A 10,012-nucleotide genomic window follows, 5' to 3' on the forward strand; every position below is an offset into this window, starting at 1 on the left:
ACCGAGAATATTTACCAAAAATTAAAAAATAGCATTTCTTCGTTTAAATAGAAAATTAATTTCTACTTTGTTTCGTTTCAAACATGTAAAATTAATTTAATAATTTGAATTAGAATTATCCAAATCAAAATTTGATAAAAAATAATAAGTATTTTACACTTTTAAATTAATCGAATTAAAATTGAAAGTATCAACTGATGCTTAAATATTGCTATTATTTTATCTCAAAGAGAAGAAAATAGTTTTCTTTTAAACAAATCTTCTCTTTTAAAAAGTATTAAGAAATTTTCGTAGCAAACACGAATAAAATAAAGTTTTAGATACGGAGCACAAACTACAATGTTATATTAATCGTATTTTGAACATAGTATGTATATATATATATATATATATATATATATATATATATATATATATATATATATATATATTATCATTATCTAAACACAACTACATATACATAGATACACTATAATTCGAAATGTTGAGCCCGTGCGCAGCACGGGGCATAGGCCATCTAGTATATTATAAAAGAGCGAGTATAGCAGGCAGCTGGTTTCGACATGGCTGTTATTAGTCATTTAGTAAAAGAATAAGGGCGGTTTTGACATTATTGCCTAACTCTGTGTCCTAATGCTCTATCCAGAATCGTCTAGAAATTGATGGAACAAGCGATAATCATCTCTGATGCTCTCTTTTCTCCCAGACCCTTTAGCCCTAATCTTCTTCAACCTCACACAAGTCCTCTCTCATGAAATCTATTCTTAACCTCCTATATAGGGTTTTACTGCTCCGACTTCATTACGCTGGTGGATCGGGAACGAATTACTTTAGGTTTTAGGAGCACTGCAAGAGCACAATCCTCCATAGGAATCGCTGGAAAAGAATATAAGTTGGACTCCAATTAGTTCAGTTTATCAAACCTATCCGGTAGGTATCTTTACTTTCTTTTCCTTTTTCAAAAAAGAAATTGTAGTGCTAGAATTTTAGTTTTTCGTTGCATTTATTTGTTGTTGAGAGATTGAATTTTATTGTTTCACGCGTCAATAGCCAGAATTGTGATGATTTTTGAAATTTCATTTGTGAAGGCTTGACTAATTTTTCATGTCCGTAGATTTATAGGGTGATATTTTCTTTCAATTTTGCCATTACTTTACTGTTACTAAGTGTGGCTATATATATATATATATATATATATATATATATATATATATATATATCAGTGTTTTAAAAGGCAAATCTAGAACTCGCCTCGGGGCTCGCCCGGGGCGGGACACTAGCAAAACGCCCTGGGGCTAATGTGTGGGCTTAGTTCTGTGAGGCTTACGCCCTAAGCATCCGACTGTGTGCCCTAAACACGCCTAACGACCAATGTTCGGGGTCGCATAAGAGTTCTTACACAAATTATGTGTCAAATTCCTTAATTAACATCACTGACCCTCAAAATTCTTTATTAAATGAATAATGCTTAATAGTTTTCTTCATCTATAGAAATAAGACGATTGAGAATAACTCAAATAACAAAATGTAGTACTGCATAGCTATTATTTGCGAACACTGTGAGGGTGAATATCACTTAACATTTCTTTTAAAAATACATTGCCGAATTTTACATCTTCACTTGTATTAGTCTTCACATTTTTTCCCGTGTCTCAAAATTATCACAGTTTATTATTTTGCTATTTGAAAGTAATTTTATTTTTATTCATGAAAGAGTGATGTTTTAATTATAATTATGATAAAATTTATTAATTATTTTCTTTTAGGGATGTAAATTGCAGAGTATATATGATAGTAGTATGCTTTAAGAAATTGTAATTCGTTTATTGTTTGAAAGTTAAGAGGTTAGAGTTGGTTGGCATCTCATAATAACTTTTAAACCATTGCACTTGTAAAATCATGTTGGAAGTTTTGTTTTCTATGAGTTTCCTTACTCACGTTCTTAATTTTTTTAAACTATTAATATATATATATATTTTTTTTTTATAATATTTGTGTTATTATACTATTTTACTACCTTAAAGATTCATGGGGCTTACGCCTCGCCTTGTACTAAGTAAAACGCGCCGCCTCACGACACTGATATATATATATATATATATATATATATATATATATATATATATATAGAGAGAGAGAGAGAGAGAGAGAGAGAGAGAGAGAGAGAGAGAGAGAGAGAGTTTAGATTGATCATCATGCATTTGTATAGGTTAAAATAAATGTTTTAAGTTCTGAAAAAATAATTCTACATCATGAATTCAGGGTTAGTGTTTCATAACTACACTGCATTGCAAACATTATTCTTATCTTTAAGTTCTTTAATTTAACTTTTCCAGAAGTGATGAGTGTTAAATGTCATAGAGTGAAAAAAATGAACTGATACTTAAAGTTCTCGATGAAAGAGAGTCAAAAGATGTCAAGCACATGAAGACAAGAATTGTTAATGGTAAAAGAAAAAGGAAACTGGAGTAGAACTTAAGTAAATAAAGATTCATATGAAATGACAGGACATGTATTGCCAGAATAATTTATTCGACCTTCAACAATGCTGAAGAAAATTAACTGAGAAGAGTGAATTTGTAGTAATAGAAATAGAATTTAATGTATCTATACCTCATGGTGGTCCAAAATACATTCGCTGGCTGTAATTTTATTGTCGCCTCACGTTTGCTTTGTTTGCTTGCATCATGAAAGTTAAGACGCTTTTCTTTTTTATCTTTTCTAGACTCTTGATACTCTGGGAAGTACCAAAAGGAGAATAAACAAAAGATACTTTATGTTGTCGACAGAATATAGATTTGTGGCAGACTTCTGGCTGATTTTGTTGACCGTGATGATATTAGTTAATCTGTACATTCACTATCCTATCTAGATTCAGAAGGTACTTCTTCTTCATTCTTATGTCGATAAATTTAATAAGTTGGTTATAGTTCACAGGATGAACTGAGAATTGCTGCAATTTCTTTTATTTGCAGGTCTCTTTTCTAGAAGAACTTGATATAGAAGATGAGGAACTACTTACAAAATGGAGTTGGGAATTAAATCTATAGATAATACTCACAACGAAGTGACGTTAAGCTCAAACTTGCTGCAGTTTCCAATTGCTTCTTTTCTTATCTTTTAAGGTACTAGTAATACTCCCAACGACATCTGAAAACACATTTAAAAGGGCAGAGTCGCAATTACAAGTCATATCACTTTTGTATTTGTTTTTGATTTTTGTTGAATCCAAATCTGGTTCTTTTGGACTTTCTTCATGGTGTCTTTGTGGATTCTACACATTCATGTGATTATTTGTTCAAACACCTTAATATTATTTGTTCAAACACCTTAATTGGTACTATATGCAGAGGAAACACACTATTGCGACACTATTTACTCAATTTCGCCTCTTCGCTCATTCGTTTTTGCGCTAAGGTTGATTTTCGATTTCACATTTTGTTCAGTATGATTAACAAGGGAAGATTCTAAGGGAACCTTAGGAGGCATAATAGAGTTGAATAAGTTTTCTTTCCATCTCTATTATGCTAGCATTAAGCTATTAATGCCATAACAATATCTCTTGGCCGTTTTTTCCCTTCTTCGTTAATAGTTTGTCACGGGTTGACTCTGAGCACATAAAATGGATAACAAAGATTTATTTCGCTTGCGCAGCCTTGGCATAATTGATTTTGCTGGCAAACCGGTCGAAGGAAGGCGATGGTGGTTGAGTACAAATGACCCCTTTCAGTGCCTAGCTGCATGCACATCAATCTTAGTGAAGATGTTAGAAGCTCATCCCAGAGACGACTATTTCTCATGTTCTTGTGCACCAAGTAAGTTTCACCATTAATTTAGTCCTACACATTTAATTTGTCCTCGTGAGCTTGAGCAATGAACATACGTAAAAGAGTTGAGCTTTTTGTTTTCTGAAGATGGTAAGATCTATTTCATCTGCTTTTAATTAAAGTTTTCATGATTGCCCTGTTATGAACTTTAGCATGTTGACATTGAGCGGTTCAACTCTTCTATACAGAGGTGTTCAATGGCAGTACATTAAAAATTTAGAAGTCTCCCTTTAAATTACCATTTTTTAGTTACGAGCTGATTACATATCAAACTATGTCGTGCTTTTAACTTCTAAGCTGCTATCTCTGCAGATTCTATTTAACTCTATCAGCAATATTAATGGAATGCTAACATGCTCCTTTTATTCCTTCACCCAGAACTTTGAATGTCTATTGCCTTTCTTTCCTTTTTTGTTTGAGATATAATCACTAACGATTGATAATTACTTCACAGTTGTGCAGGTATCTTGTGTCAAAAGCTGTTAAGAAGAAGGCTACAACTAAGACCAAACGCTGGGTAAAAATGCATTACTGATTTCCAATATGTAAATAGTTGTGACCTGTATTTGTTGTAAAGAATATATACTATGTCATTTACCAGTATTACGCAACCATGATGTTATTACAAAATATCTGAACAATATTCATCAATTTGCTGTTCCAGCTTTTATACCATCACGGGCCATACCGACCTAGTGATAATTAATATTCTCTTTATCAAGTAATTTCTTTTCTTACTTTTCTTCTGTTAAGTTATTTTAGTTTGTGATAGTAAAAATTGGCCATTCAACTGGATAGAATTTTTACTTACTAGTACTATCCATAAAAAGCAATGTAACTTGCACGAGTATGCAGTAAAAAATTTGAAGAAAATCGTAGAATTTATTAATGTCATTGTTGAGGGATTCCAGCCACAAAGCTGACTATTGAATTCTATTTTTATTCAGAACATCTAGAAACTGTGACTAACAAAAGTACCAACAAATTTATAACATTCTGCTTGACTGCATTTTTTTCCGTGATCTCAAAGCATTGTTCTACTACTAAAATTATTATATGTTCATTTTAGCTGATTCAATAAAGTAAATGATTTATGCAACGGAGTGAAAGGTGAATGGGAGAAGAAAGGTTCTTAAAGAAAGAGAGGAATCGACTGATTTGGGGAAACAATCACAAGAGAAACATAAAATAAAAATAAAAAGCATATAACAAAAAATATAAAGAAATTAGATTTGAAAAGAACAAATTGAACAAATAAGAAAGAGGAAAAAGTAGAACCCATTGAAGATAGAAAAAAGGAGCAGCACAGATGAACGGACCAAGAATAAGAAGGCCAAAAGTGAGTGAGAAATTTAGATAAAAACAAAACTTCGCTTATAATTGAGACGTGGGTTAATGGAACTTCGCTTATAATTGAGACGTGGGTCTGTACCATTAACATGTAGCACCTAGTGGAGATCCAAATAGTGGGATTCAAAATTCATCCTTACTTTTAATTTATTTACACAAATACGTCTCGTCGACGTTCCTATGACTCATATTTATACTTTCTATGTCCTAATTTATTTGGCATATTTAAAAAAAAAAAAAAACAATGTCACCTTTTTATAATTAAAAATAACTTAAATTTAAAAATCTTCTTTTATCCTTAATGAAATGTTTTATAACCACATAAATATCTAAATTTATTTTAGGCCACAAATTTCTAAAGTCTTCTTTTCTTTCTTAAATTTTGTGTCAAGTCAAACAGTGATGTATAAATTGGGATGTGGTATTATAGTATTTGAAAAAGATTAAGAAATATATATGACAAAGAAAAAAAAAAGTGTAGTAGATAGCAAAATTTGACTTCATTTTGCACCTCACTCGCTTAAGAGCCTGTTTGGATGGGCTTATGTTTATAAGCTGTTTGCAGCTTATAAGCTAAAAAAAAATAAGTTGGGGTAGTCTAACTTATTTGTTTTTGGCTTATAAGCTCTTTTCAGCTTATAAGGTGCTTTAGATAAGCTAAGTCAAATGGGCCCAATTATTTTTTTGAACTTATTTTTAGCACAAAATGACTTTAAGCTAGCCAGCCAAACACTTAAAAAAGTTGAAAACAACTTATATGCAACTTATAAGTCAATCCAAACCGGCTCTAAATGATGTATCTAGTGGATGTGTCGTGGGTCAGTTGTTGCACATGAAATTGTAGTGTCCACGTGATGAAAATGAAAAAACGAGAATGATGCGTACCATTTGAGTGGTGAGCAGTTGGTATTCTAACTTATGAGAGTGTGACGTGTGAGGTGGTTGTATGTGCGCTAAATGCTGTCAATTTTGGGGAGAGTGTCGTGTTGTGTGTGTATTGACAGTTTGTCACGGTGTTTAGAAGGGATATTGCACAGTAAAGACGCATTAGTTGCCTCTAAAGGTGTAGCTTAATGGTCAATGATAGGATGAACATCAGGAGGTTTTGATTCAATTTTCAGCAGAGATAAAAATATTACTTCTTTTCATTTGTTTTGGTCTTGGTAAATAGAATTACTTGATATTTGTTGCTGGTGGGAGGTGACAGACATCCCGTGAAATTAGTCGAGATACGCGAAAACTGGTCCGGACATCATGAATATAAAAAAGCTCTTTTAATTTCTCTATTAACTAATTAAATTTAGATTAAAAAAATTAATAATTATACTGAATTTAAATATCATTAAAAAAATATTAAAGTTACTAACTTATTTATAAGAATTTAAATTAAAGAATATACTTTAATTTTCCTCCTTAAAACAAAGACAAAGTTGTTTATTTAGAATACGCCTCTTTTTTGTTTTAATTTTCTCAGATCAAACCTACCTATAAAATAAAATTAAAAATAATTATTAAAATAAGACCTAAAAGGTATCTAAATAATAAAAAGAAAAATATGAAACAATGAAGGCCGAAGGGACGGTCAAAAGTTAAACTACATCGATTGTCATATACCAACGTTCAACTATGCCCGTGTACTTAGAACAGGATATTCTGAATGCTCCCTCTCATCCATTTTACTTGTCGTTTTCTTTTACACCTCCTTTAGAAAAATTATACTTAAAAAAATAATTTGACTAAAATTTTCTTATCACCTTAGTTTCTCTCTAGCTTTCAAGCTATATAAAACGTAGTCAGCAGAGGTGAGGCAGTCTGACTTTTCCTCGCGTAAAACACTACTTTTGCATCGGCTCTCTCTCGTTATATAATTACCGATGCGAAAGCTGCTCTCTCAGAAGTCAGTTTCCTCACCATCTTAGTGGGACTAGTCTAAAAATCTTTCCCAAGAACTGTCAAAATCGGTCTATTCCTTTATCACAATTTTATTACTACACTTTTTATCACCATATTAATCTTTCTCCACATTTATTAAATAAGCGTAAACTTAGAAACTAATAATTAATATTATCTTGATTTTCTGAAGTGAAAACTATTTTGAACCAGTTATTTTTTATAAGAACGACAATTAAAATGGAAAGGAGGGAATATCAGCTAAGATTCACATAATATCTCCATTAATGCGAGTCCGGAACCTAAATGACCCAACAAATGAGCAAAGTAACAAAAGTACCCCATAAAAAAAAGTTACAGAAATACCTTTAACGCACTATTTTTATGTGTTATACGATGATTAGGCTAACGACTCCTGTTAAAACCTGTTACCTCAGCTTTAAAAGAAATTTAAAAAATAAAATAAAAATGTTTCAGTAACGCACTAAAAAGATGCGTTATACAAGTGCCAATTTTTTTTTGATCCATCAGCAAGTCATTATGAATTCACTTCAATGGCCAAGTGGGCACAAATTCACATTTGGACTCAGTTGTTTTAGAAGGAAAAGACAAAACATTTGACAACAACATGTGTTGTTAAATAAACAATATTTCTCATTTAAATACATTTATCCATTTAACTACAAACTAAAATATTACCATTGTTGAAAGGTGAGTAAAATTTAAAACGGTTCTTTGTAATTGCTTTTTACAAAGTGTTTTTATATATATATATATATATATACACACACTAGACGGCGTATGCCGATGCTGTGCACGGGCCCAATACTTTGGATTATAGTGTATCTATGTGTATGTAGTTGTATTTGGATAGTGATAATATATATATTTTATATTGCTAATAAACATATGTAAGTTTGCACAGTTTTTATGCATATATATATATTATATTCAAAACACAATTAATATAATATTGTAGTTTGTGCTCCGTATTCAAAACTTTATTATAGTAGTGTTTGCTACAAATACAAAGTTAGCAAAAATTTATTAATACTTTTTAAAAGAAAAGACTTGTTTAAAAGAAAACTATTTTCCTCTCTTTGAGATAAAACAATAGCAAAATTTAAGCATCAGTTGATATTTTGAATTTTAATTCGATTAATTTAAAGGTGTAAAATATTTTATTGTTAATGTATGTAGATTGGACCTGAACAATACTTATTATTTTTTATCAAATTTTGATTTGGATAATTCTAATTCAAATTATTAAATTAATTTTACATGTTTGAAACAAAACAAAGTAGAAATTTGATTTTCTATTTAAACGAACAACTACTATTTTTTAATTTTTGGTAAATATTATTGGTTTAGCTCATTTTACTTGTCATGTTGTCTTTTGCACGGTTTTTAAGGAAACGTCAATTAGAATTAGGATTTGACTAATTTACCTTATTAATTATTTGATCTCCGTTTAATATTATTTTTTCTTTTACGACATTAATTTCTTTTCACATTTATTAGAGTAAGGAAAAAAAATGAAAAAACAATTAAATTCTATCTTATTTGAAAATATAAATATTTTAAGTATATTTATTTTAGTAAACATAACAAATAAATGACATGGCGGAATAGCAAATACAACAGTTAAATATCTAGATTAGATCTCAGGCTAATATAAGAAAAGAAAGGAAATTGTATGGTTTGACTACTTAACCTTTTGAAGAAAAGCAATAATATGGGGTCTATGTTTTTTGCTGTACAATAATTTCATTTGCTCACACTAATGGGTTGATACGCATGTGACAATGAATCCACCATTATTGACTTAATGAGGATACTTTGGAAATTACATGAATATTGTTTGATTTTTTAGTATGGGGTGCACCTTTTTTTTTTTAATTATTTTATAATATGGGGTTCATTTTTATTTTTATTTTTATATTGCTTGATTATTGTAATATGGGGTCCACTTTTTTTTATATGAGTTTAGAGATGGCGGGGTCAACTTTTTTCCTTTTTTAAAAAAAATATTGCTTGGTGTTTTTAGTATGGGCCCACCTTTTTTTTATATTGGTTGGTGTTTTTAGTGTGGGGCCCACCTTATTTTTTTTATATTGCTTGGTGTTTTTAGTATGGGGCCCACCTTATTATTTTTTTGACCGTTTATATTTCGTCTTCTTGATGTTATTCCTCATTATTGGTATGAGACGTATGTGAGGTATAAGTTTTAAATCTTTTGATTTTATGACTTTTTTGTGTTCAATTTAAATCGTTATTTCTTTTTTTCCGAACTTCTCTTCTTTTTACATTTTCCCTAAGCGTGTCTTTACTATTTTCTGAACTTATTATCATTATTTAAATATCCTATTTTTTTCTGTTGCAATTGTCTCCTACTTCTTCACATGGACCCAGTGTTTTAAAAGGCGGGGGCGTAAGGCGGGGCGTTTTACATACGCCTCGACGAGGCGTTAGCCTCGAGGCACGGGGCGTAAGCCCCATGGGTATTTAATTTTTAGTATTTCTTAAAATAATATAATTACAATAAATATTTTTAAATAGGTAAAATTACATTAAAAAATAAAAGAAAACTGTAAATAAATGAAATATATATATATATATATATATATATATATATATATATATATATATATATATATATATATATATATATATATATATATATGTGTGTGTGTGTGTGTGTGTGTGTGTGAGCGCGAGCGCGCGCTTGATCCTCACAAAAAAAATGATCAAAGCCCGTTATACACCGCTTATAACTTATAATTATATATAACATAATTTTACAAGTATAAACAATACAATGAAATAAAAGCTATTATGAAATGCAAAACAATTCTAACATTTTAACTTTCAAACACGGAAAAAACACAGTTTTTTAAAACACTATTGCTATATCCCGTAATTTTAAACGTCGGATTATTTGTAAG

At 30.4% G+C, this 10,012-nt stretch overlaps 1 long non-coding RNA gene across 1 annotated transcript; it reads left to right on the forward strand.

Moving 5' to 3' along the window:
* The first annotated feature begins 558 nt into the window (after positions 1 to 558).
* On the forward strand, positions 559 to 4,564 carry LOC132617859 (uncharacterized). Its single transcript, XR_009573857.1, has 5 exons — positions 559 to 930; positions 2,726 to 2,881; positions 2,976 to 3,125; positions 3,655 to 3,815; positions 4,282 to 4,564. It is a non-coding gene; the product is annotated as an uncharacterized LOC132617859 (long non-coding RNA).
* The last annotated feature ends 5,448 nt before the right edge of the window (positions 4,565 to 10,012 follow it).

The sequence above is a fragment of the Lycium barbarum genome, chromosome 11, assembly GCF_019175385.1.
Source record: "Lycium barbarum isolate Lr01 chromosome 11, ASM1917538v2, whole genome shotgun sequence".
Taxonomy (NCBI): domain Eukaryota; kingdom Viridiplantae; phylum Streptophyta; class Magnoliopsida; order Solanales; family Solanaceae; genus Lycium; species Lycium barbarum.